The sequence below is a fragment of the Stylophora pistillata genome, chromosome 14 (assembly GCF_964205215.1).
Source record: "Stylophora pistillata chromosome 14, jaStyPist1.2, whole genome shotgun sequence".
NCBI classification, from domain to species: domain Eukaryota; kingdom Metazoa; phylum Cnidaria; class Anthozoa; order Scleractinia; family Pocilloporidae; genus Stylophora; species Stylophora pistillata.
In genome coordinates, this window is record NC_142532.1 from 20,904,382 (window position 1) to 20,914,108 (window position 9,727).

The 9,727-nt window shown below is 41.0% G+C and overlaps 1 pseudogene; it reads left to right on the top strand.

The window, feature by feature from the left end:
• Window positions 1-2,773: 2,773 nt before the first annotated feature.
• LOC111330880 (uncharacterized) lies at window positions 2,774-7,689 on the top strand (annotated as a pseudogene).
• The last annotated feature ends 2,038 nt before the right edge of the window (window positions 7,690-9,727 follow it).

A 9,727-nucleotide genomic window follows, 5' to 3' on the forward strand; every position in this document is an offset into this window, starting at 1 on the left:
TTGCCTGCATGTTACGAGCAATGCCTGTATTAAAAAGGCTTTTTCCTCGCAACCAAAGGAGAGGGCAGAGATGAAGACGCTTAAACAATTTTCCGCATTGATGGTTGCGATGCTTGTAAGACTATTTTCATTTTTGATTATGTCAAACATCTCTGCAGCTAGCTCTAACTCTTGAGGTGAATTTTTGGAGAGGTAGGTATGCCCTCTGGGTTATTGTCAGCTTATTTGAAACTTCCTGAAATTCTGCTCGCAGTACCTTTACTCGTTCTTGAACTTCGTGAAAATATTTCAGCTCGTCACTCAGCAAAGGGTTTTGGAATATGGTCTTCTCTTCAGAGGAGGTTTTGTTTGCTGTCGATGAAAATAACAAATCTGCTGTCAATTTCAAGGTGTCAATTAAAGTGGCCATGCAAGACTCACATCACACTTGACTTTTGGTTCACTAGTTGCAAGGCCCCGTTGATCTCGACTCGGCCAATATGGTGGCGAAGAAAGCGAAATCGGTTACAGAAGAAGAGAATGAAACGCTTTTAGGTTTAGGGTTCTTTTTAAAGAAAAGAGAAGCCAGGATGATTTTTCCTTGCCAACTTGAGTCCAAGCTTGTGCTTATTTGTTTTTATCTTTGAATCTTTACACTCCTTGTCATATAAGACTCGATAGTTGCGATCAACCATGAAACACTTTTTATCAAAGACTACCTCCGCCATTTTGTTCAAAGGCTCAGACGTGGGCAAAAGTTGAGCGAGTGCTATAATTATCCAGACATAGCAAATTGTAGTAAATTTCCTTGTGCTTCTGCGGCATTTTCTTTTCCCTCAGGATAAGCGTTCGTAACCACAAAATAAGAACAAGAAAATGAAAATTTTTTTATCCCCTTGAGCTTACGCTTTCCCTTGTATTTATGCTTGCGTCGAGGCCGTTTTCACGGCGTGATAACAGGTGTTATACTTGCGTTTGTGCTTGCGTTGCTAGTGAAACCAGGCTTTTCAATCACCAAGATAGCGGATGCAACATGACGCGAAAAATTTCAAGCAGGGAAAAGCTGACCTTTTCTCTCTTTTTTGTTCATTTGTATAGGTGGCCTGAATAGTTCCGTTAGTCTTACCAGCCTCGACTACAAAAACTACACAGAAAAGCTGCTTTCTTATCTAGAGCCAGTCCTCCTTAGTTCAAAGCGAAGCAGGTTTGTGAGGTGTTGGCACGCTAAGACAGATGGCTGGGCGGCATCGACATTCCACAGCAACTGCAATGGGAGGGGACCCACAGTGACAATCATTAAAGCCGTTAACTCCATGTTTGGTGGCTACACTGATGTATCATGGAGCGGTAAGTATATCTTGGCCATGCAGCTTTTTTCGGTGCAGCGTTTTAGGGATTTAGAAAGGCAAGGAAATAAGGTAGTAAGACTGGATCAAGCTTGGTGTCTATAGCAGACAAAATTTCTCCTAAGCCCGTTTCTTGAAATTCTTTCATCTGGAGATTGACGTGTCCTGGTGACCAAGCAGTATAAGCAAGTTTTATAATGAACATATATATCGTTACTTCATATTACTGTAGCATTTGTTAAATTTACGATCCAAATATGTTCTATCCAAATCAAATATTCTCTTTCTTTACTGCATTTACTGACTGTCGCAAAACCAAAACCAAGTTAACTTTTATTCAACTGCCCGTTTAAAAAACGTGCCAATCAAAACAAAGGATAAGAAAAAAAGATGCCCAAGGCGCGAGAAAAACGCGATATACCAAGTCACGATTGGTTTAAGATTTTTCTCTCATTGGTTAAAAGCGATACCAAGGGCTTTCTCGATCAATCATTGAGCAGCGTTATGCACAAGGAGTCTCTAGTTTGTTTTGTTTGTAAGGCTAACGGTATTTGTAGTCGAAATGCTTTCAAAGTTTTCCAGTCAGCTCTAAAGGCACATACCATGTGTTTTAACTTGTCGACAGTAATTTTTAGGCCTTATGTTGGTTTTTATTCGTTCAAGGACCAAATGGATGAAACAGGTGCAATGTGGACGTGTAGCTTACAATATACAATGAGGGACTTTACTAAGCACCAAGAAGGCTCCAACTGAACTTCAATAATATTAGAAAAATATTGACAACCGCACTCGTACACTGCACAAAAAACACCGCCCTTGGAAGCAACTATTTTAGTTTGTCATTGTCTTTCACTTTATTTCCATTTTAATCATCTTTTCAGGTTCCTGTGTTTGGTCGTACGCCATCAAAGCCTTTTTATTCTCATTCAACAACACCAAAGGATACAATCCTGTGAAGCTGACACAATACCGATACCAGCAATACGCCATGTACAGATGTTCCTTCTACGGACCCACTTTTGGTAGAGGACATGACATCCACGTATCAAATGACGCAGGAATCAATCAATAATCTTATACTGAATGCGGCTACACATACTCCAACCCCCCGGGCTATTCGACGAGTGAACAATGTGGATTTTTCACAGGAAGTCGTCATTTTACTCCATCTGACATTGAAGTTTTCTTCGAAATAGGTAAATTATTGTTGAAAAAACACTTTAAAACCTGTTGCTAATATACGATGACTAAATACCTAAATTCTTATCCGTGGCAACGTTGAGCGATTTTAAGAGCGCATGCACTGAACCATATACAGCAGCAAAATACTATTCAGGTTATTGTGGCGACAGTGTCAATCGAATTGTTCCTGGGTATCGATCAGTGCATATCAACTAAATCAGAGAAGAAATTACTTGTTTTTGCATGTTCTGCCATTAAAAAACGCCATGAACAGATGTTCCTCTTACAGACCCACTTTTGGTGTGGGGCATGATATCCTGATCTACGATAATGCAACAGCAATCAACAATCTTATACTGAATGCGGCCAGACCTACTCCAATCCCCCAGGCTTTTCGGGCCAACATCGTGGATTTTTCACAGGAAGTCGTCATTTCACTCCATCTGAGATTGAGGTTTTCTTTGAAATAGGTAAATTAATGTACAAAAACACTTAGCAACCTGTCGTTGGTATACGAAAGATGAATACATAACCTTTAATCCGTGACAACGTTCAGCGACACTAAAAGTGCATGCGCTGAACCATAGTGCGAAATACTATTCAGGTTATTGTGACAACAGTGGCGATGGAATTATCTCAGTGTTTATCAACTAAATCAGGGAGGAAATTGCATGTTTTGCCATCAAATTTCAAGCAATGAGTCGAGTCAAATCCGGCTGAATTCGTTACTCTTTCGCTTTTCGTTTCTCCGTTTCACATACAATTAGGAATCTGTGCTTTTCGTGAAATTTAGTGGCTATATTTGCAGATTATATTCACGGGGTAATATTGATTTTAAATGGGATCACATGGTGAGCACCTTACGTTGTGAGTAAGTAGATCCGGGGCTCTATTCTTCGTGATAAACTCCCATGGTCGTGAAAGAAGGAATAACATTATTTTTGTTCTATGATGTCTGTAATTATAGTTCACATTCGAGTTTTGTTCACGAACACAGGTGGCCTTGGTGCATCTCATATTCTTGGAAGCCTGGACCCCAACAAATACTTGGGAAAGCTGATTTCGCTTTTAGACCCAGTTCTTCCCAGAGCATCCCGTACTGACTTTGCAAGGTGTTGTTACGCTCAGACTGACGGCTGGGCGGCATCGACATTCCACAGCAACTGCGATGGGAGGGGACCCACAGTGACAATCATCAAAGTGAACAATTATATCTTTGGCGGATATACTGACGTGTCCTGGGGCAGAGGTAGGTATATCAAATTTTTTACTGAAGAAAGAGACAAAAACGATTCTATCGGATTAATCATTCTTCCCCTACCGGTTTGAGGGAAGAGAAAGGGGAAGCGGGTGCTCCATGAAATTTTGAACGATTCTCCTTTACTATGAACCCCAAGCCTTTACCATTTCTTTTTCGTATTTTGGCCATCAGGATGTCTTCACACATATATAGTTCATGGATATGATTGCTAGTCGATACACATGCAGCACAAGATTACATCCATAAACATCTAGTAATGACAACACTAAGATCAAAGGCTTCTTTTGCATTAAGTCTCATTAAGTTTTAGTCCCTTTTCTTAGAGTAATCACTCAACCTAGCGGGCTTGGAATTAATTTTTTATCGGATATAATATTTTCGAAGCCTTATTCAGATGGTTGGATTTTTTTTCAGTTCTCGAACCCATTTTTAATTTTTTAATTATGTGCCTACATCTGAAGAAAGTAACAGATAACTTTGGGTAATGTTACATTTGGCCATTTTGAAAAAGACTGAGTTAAAATTTCGGGCCTGGATACGAATATAAAAATTTTAAAACAAATGTCACCAGGAGCCAATTAATGGGCTTTAGATGTCACCCAATAATTTGCCATGTCCATAGAAGCATTTTGTACCAATTCTATGCCCAAATTTGTAAAATCTCTCCTTCCCGCTAGCAAACATCTAGCCTGGAAAAACTCTCCGTCTAGTCTATGATAGGAAATGAACCCCCCTCCCCTCAAGGGGGTTTATGTTTTCTTCCAACTTCCAACGCACGACTACATTGTTCTTCTATTTCAGCTGGTTCTTGCGCAGGTTATTCTTCCGCCAGTAAAGCTTTCACCTTCTCTCTCTATAACGTCAAAGGATACAACCCTTGAGCATGTGCATGAGATGAAACGAATGGAGGGTCGTGGGTTCAAATCCCATCTGGGACTTGGATTTTTTTCCGACTATGCATTAAATCTGACATTTTAGTTTTCTTTCATCCCTTCTCTTAAAGACCACGAAATTCCTTGGGACCCTCCTTCTTCCCTCCCCCCCAGGTGACAAATAATGGCCGGTCCTTATCTCATTTCATTTTAGGTTCCTGTGGTTATTCTTCAGCCAGCAAAGCTTTTGTTTTCTCTCTCAACAACGTCAAAGAATACAATCCTGTGAAGCTGACACAACACCAAAACCAGCAACTCGCCATGTACAGATGTTCCACCTATGGGCCCACTTTTGGTGGGGGACATGACATCCGGATATACGATAACGCTAACAGCAATCAACATTCCTACACTGAGTGTGGCTACACTTACTCCAATCCCCCGGGCTATTCGGGCTGGAACTGTGGGTTTTTCACAGGAGCACTTCATTTTACCCCATCTGACATTGAAGTTTTCTTTGAAACAGGTACATTATTGAGATGCAATGAATATATGAAGTTCAGATATTTTGAACTGCGGTATTAGATACGTATGATGTGCGATCCTCGCAGTAGATAGTGCTATTATGCAATAGCGAAAATCAGACCTGAAAAAAATCAGGCCTGTAATCAACTCAACAGCCTGCTCCCAGTTGGCTTGTTAGCTCAATTGGTAGAGCGCTGCACTAGTATCGCAGAGGTCAGTGGTTCGAGTCCCGTACAGGCCTGATTTTTTTCAGGTCTGATTTTCGCTATTGCATAAATAGCGCTATCTACTGCGAGGATCGCACATCATACGTAGGTACATTATTGTTAAAAAAACACTTTGAACCTTGTCGATTACATACGATGACTAAATACCTAAACTCATTCGTGGTAAATAATACGTATAGACCCACCTTTGGCGCTGAGGGGGAATCATGATATCTTCATATCCAACGACGCTGGGAATCGCCAAAACTCTTACACCGCATGCGGTTACACGTACACGACGCCCTCAGGGTACTCAACTGGAAACTGTAGTTTTTTACAGGGGGGTTTTATTTTTCCCCAACGGACATCGAAGTATTCTATGAAACAGGTAATCAAGTAAAAGACACCTTTTCAAGGATAAAAAATTAGTAAGACGTGTGGCAAAGTCAATTCGTGGAATGTAGAATTATTTTCAAAAAGATGTGTTGCTGGAGTACGGATAGCTTACTTTTTTTCTAATTTTCTAATTTCAAAGAAATTTCTAAGCTTTTACGGTCTCTCTCGCAGCAATCCTTTAAGTTCGTCACACAACGCGTTGCGTAACGAGTCTGAGAAGACTAGTCTGAGCTGCCGCGATCCGTATGGTTTGTGGATATTAGATGAAAACGAAGTCGGTGGGGACACTTGAATGAACGATTGAGCTAAGAAACAAGTTTTACTCTCTCCGTTGTCTACAATACTGCCTGGTAGACGGGCTAGGAATTTTTTAACTAGCTGGACCAGTAATGTGAGATTATCTCGCGGGCCAAACGAGGGGTGATAAAATTATCCACTTTAGGCAACTCTGCCAATCAAATCCACAAGGATTGTTCTATTCATTTTTCCAACTGTAAGTTTTACTTTTCGTCTCCCTCCTCAGGCCTCGGTTTGTCTGACATACTTCGAAGCCTTGATTACAACAAGTACTTGAAAGTGCTGTTTTCGTATTTGGACCCAGTCCTTATCAGCAAAGAGCGCAGCAGGTTTGTGAGGTGTTGGCACGCAAAGACTGACGGCTGGGCAGCATCGACATTCCACAGCAACTGTGATGGGAGGGGACCCACAGTGACAATCATCAAGGTGAACAGCTATATCTTTGGTGGATATACTGACGTGTCCTGGACAAGCAGTGAGTAAAAAACAAGCAAGCATCTCTTACACGTAGAACAGATAACAAATCGATTAATCGTGGACTTTTCTTGTAGCAGTGAGTACATCTTAGAAACAAAACATATCACTGTAGACAGTAACAAGTGAAATCTCAAAGTAGACAAACTATCAAATAGCTTGAAACGCGTTTGAAACGCGTTTTAACCAAAGGTCTTGTTTGGGATTTGATTTGATTTTTGATGTTTCATTTTGATTTTATTTAACTCTGACATTCCCATTTCGTGTCATTCCTACATGTTTCGCTTTATCTATTATTCGTATTGGGGAGCTGAAACAACGGATGTTTAGTCCCTGATTACGCGTTGCCTTTAAATAATACTTTGGACCATATTTCAATTGCTCGTTTTTTTTAACAAATTAGGGTGCTCGGTTCTAGTTCGGCACATTAAATTCATCTTTAATAATTATCATCATAGATTTTTTTTCACATTCGCATAGTTTCAAACGTTTTTTACTAAAAACAGGTACCGGCGCGAAAATTCCCAATCATAAAACTGCTCCCTATCTTACAGTCCTCAAAGATAATCCAAAGAAAAACGAAAAAAAACAACATTAGCTATACACAGCCAAAAATACGAAATCATCAAATAAGTGACAAATTAATCCCGCCGCTTCAAATAATTTCTCCTTTTTTTTGAAGTTCCCCCCCGTTAGTGCCTGTCAATGAAGGTTAATATCCCCCCATTTCTCCTGAAAACCATGCGATCCTTCCCCCCAAAAAATCCTTCTCTACCCCTTCCTTTCGCTAGCTGACAAATAGTGACCAGTCCCTAACTCTTCTCAATTTAGGTCCCTGTGGTTATTCTTCAGCCAGCAAAGCTTTTGTTTTCTCTCTTTACAACGCCAATGGATACAATCCTGTGAAGCTGACACAATACCAAAACCAGCAACACTCCATGTACAGATGTTCCACTTATGGGCCCACTTTTGGTGGGGGACATGACATCCAGATATACGATAACGCTAACAGCAATCAAAATTCCTATACGTATTGCGGCCACACGTACTCCAACCCACCGGGCTATTCGACTGGAAGCTGTGGATTTTTCGCAGGAGCACATTCTTTTACTCCATCCGACACTGAAGTTTTCTTAGAAATAACAAACTAAACACTGCAAAACTATGCAGACTAAGTAAGTATGAAGTGTACATAGTAACAATGAATTTAAGCCGGTTAGTGCCTCTTCGCACAAGGCCTGGTCAACAGAACTAGCTCTGTTTCTAAGATCTCATCGCAAACTTGCGGTGTCTTTATGTGAGTAGCTGAGTTCAGTAGATGATCCAGACCTTGAGCTAACAGAGGGCCCAATTTTTTTATGTGTGTGTACCTGCTGGCTTTTCTTCCTTCTGCGATTTATTTTACCCAAAATAAGGCCTTGGTCAAACGGCGCAAGATAGGCGATGATAGTTGATTCTCTTCAAACTATCATCAACTATCACCAACTATCATTCGCATGGTCACACGGCCAAAAAAGGTCGTGATAGTTGATGATAGTTCACCGGCAGTCGCGCGAGCAAAGTCACGCGAGCAGCTAGTTCCAGGCTCTTTCTGCGTAAAATGTGAACACTAACATGGCTTCGCGTGAGTCAAACAAACTTGTTGAAGTATGAATTTATCACGACGAAAGAGGGCGGCAGCTTGCTTACTGGTAACCGATTTGTTGGAGGAATGTACGGAGGATGAGTCTGGAGAGCGTTGGTGGAAGAGAGGACGGACAAGGGAATGGATTAAACAGAGAAACGAAAGGGGGATGTTGAAATTGGTGGAAGAATTGCGAGTGGAGGACACTGCCGCTTAAAAGTAAATGTTGCGAATGAACTTTGAAACATTTCAGGAAATATTGACCGCTATCGGGCCTGAGATTAAACCGGGCCATTTTAAACGAGCCCGCCGATTTTCGGGGAAAACAGCTGACCAAAAACTATCATGAACTATCATACGCGTGGTCAAACGAGAAAAACTATCATCGACTATCATGAAGAATTTGAACAAGCTCAAAATCAATGATAGTTGGTGATAGTCGATGATAGTGCATGATAGTTGGTGGCCAACGGAAGCGCGCGCTTCAACTATCATCGACTATCATCAACTATCATCGACTATCATGCGCCGTTTGACCAGGGCTTAAGGGGAGGGGCCGGGCCCCCCTGGGCCCCTCCCCTAGATCGGCCACTAGAGACAGCTCAGTTACCGAGATGAATATTTTTAGAATTTCTATTTTTTTTTAAGATGCTGATGGCTAGTTAACGGATCACTGTGCATTTTTCATAAGAATACTTCATTTTACTCTACTGACCTTAAAGTCTTTTACGAAATAAGCCACTAAATACTGATCCGTACGAATTAAGCTATTTATGCCAAAAATGGGGCGGAGTGAATGTTAGTACTTCTTGTTGTGAACCTTGTCGATCAGGCTGACTTGGTTTCTGATCGAGATCTTTCCTTGTAAATTTTTCGGTTCAGAATATATCTTGGTTTTTGCAGGTGCATTTTTATGTTTCAAAAGCAACCAGGCTGGAATTACCTTTTAGTAAAGAATACAAAATTAGTCTCCGAACCGAACGAAGCTGGTCGCCAAGCTGGTAGTCAAATCAATTCTTGGCAATTTTAGTAATCTTAGTTCAGTTTTAAAAGCAATCCCAGGTTAAATTTAAGAATTTGTTCATGCTTAACGTGCGTATATCGAGTTATGGATGCACGCGGGAAGTTTAGAGAGCACGAAAATGCGCAAGAGTAGCTCGAGGCGCTGCCGAGAGCTACTCTAGCTTTTTGAGGCGACAATATTTGATCCAGTTAACCGATAACTGAATGAAAAGCTCAAAATAAACGGGGAAAATGGAGAAAATCAAAGCTAAATGGATTTGTGCCACTATAAAATGTTTGTATGTCTTTCGGCCAAAATTTTCCGTGGCTGGTCTTCCGACAAATTTGCGAAACGTGCAACTTGCGAGTTTTTTTCGGCTTTATTTTTGCGGCTGGTAGGATTAGGACCTGAGAGATCAATGCCGATAAAAAAATTGGGCCGTTCTTCGCTGGTTTCTTCCATATTAAAGAGAAGGAAAACTGCACCGCAGCTTAACAGGACGGCAACTCCGCAGCCGAGTAAAAAAGAAAAGCTCACGTCATCTTATTTACGCACGGGCGTG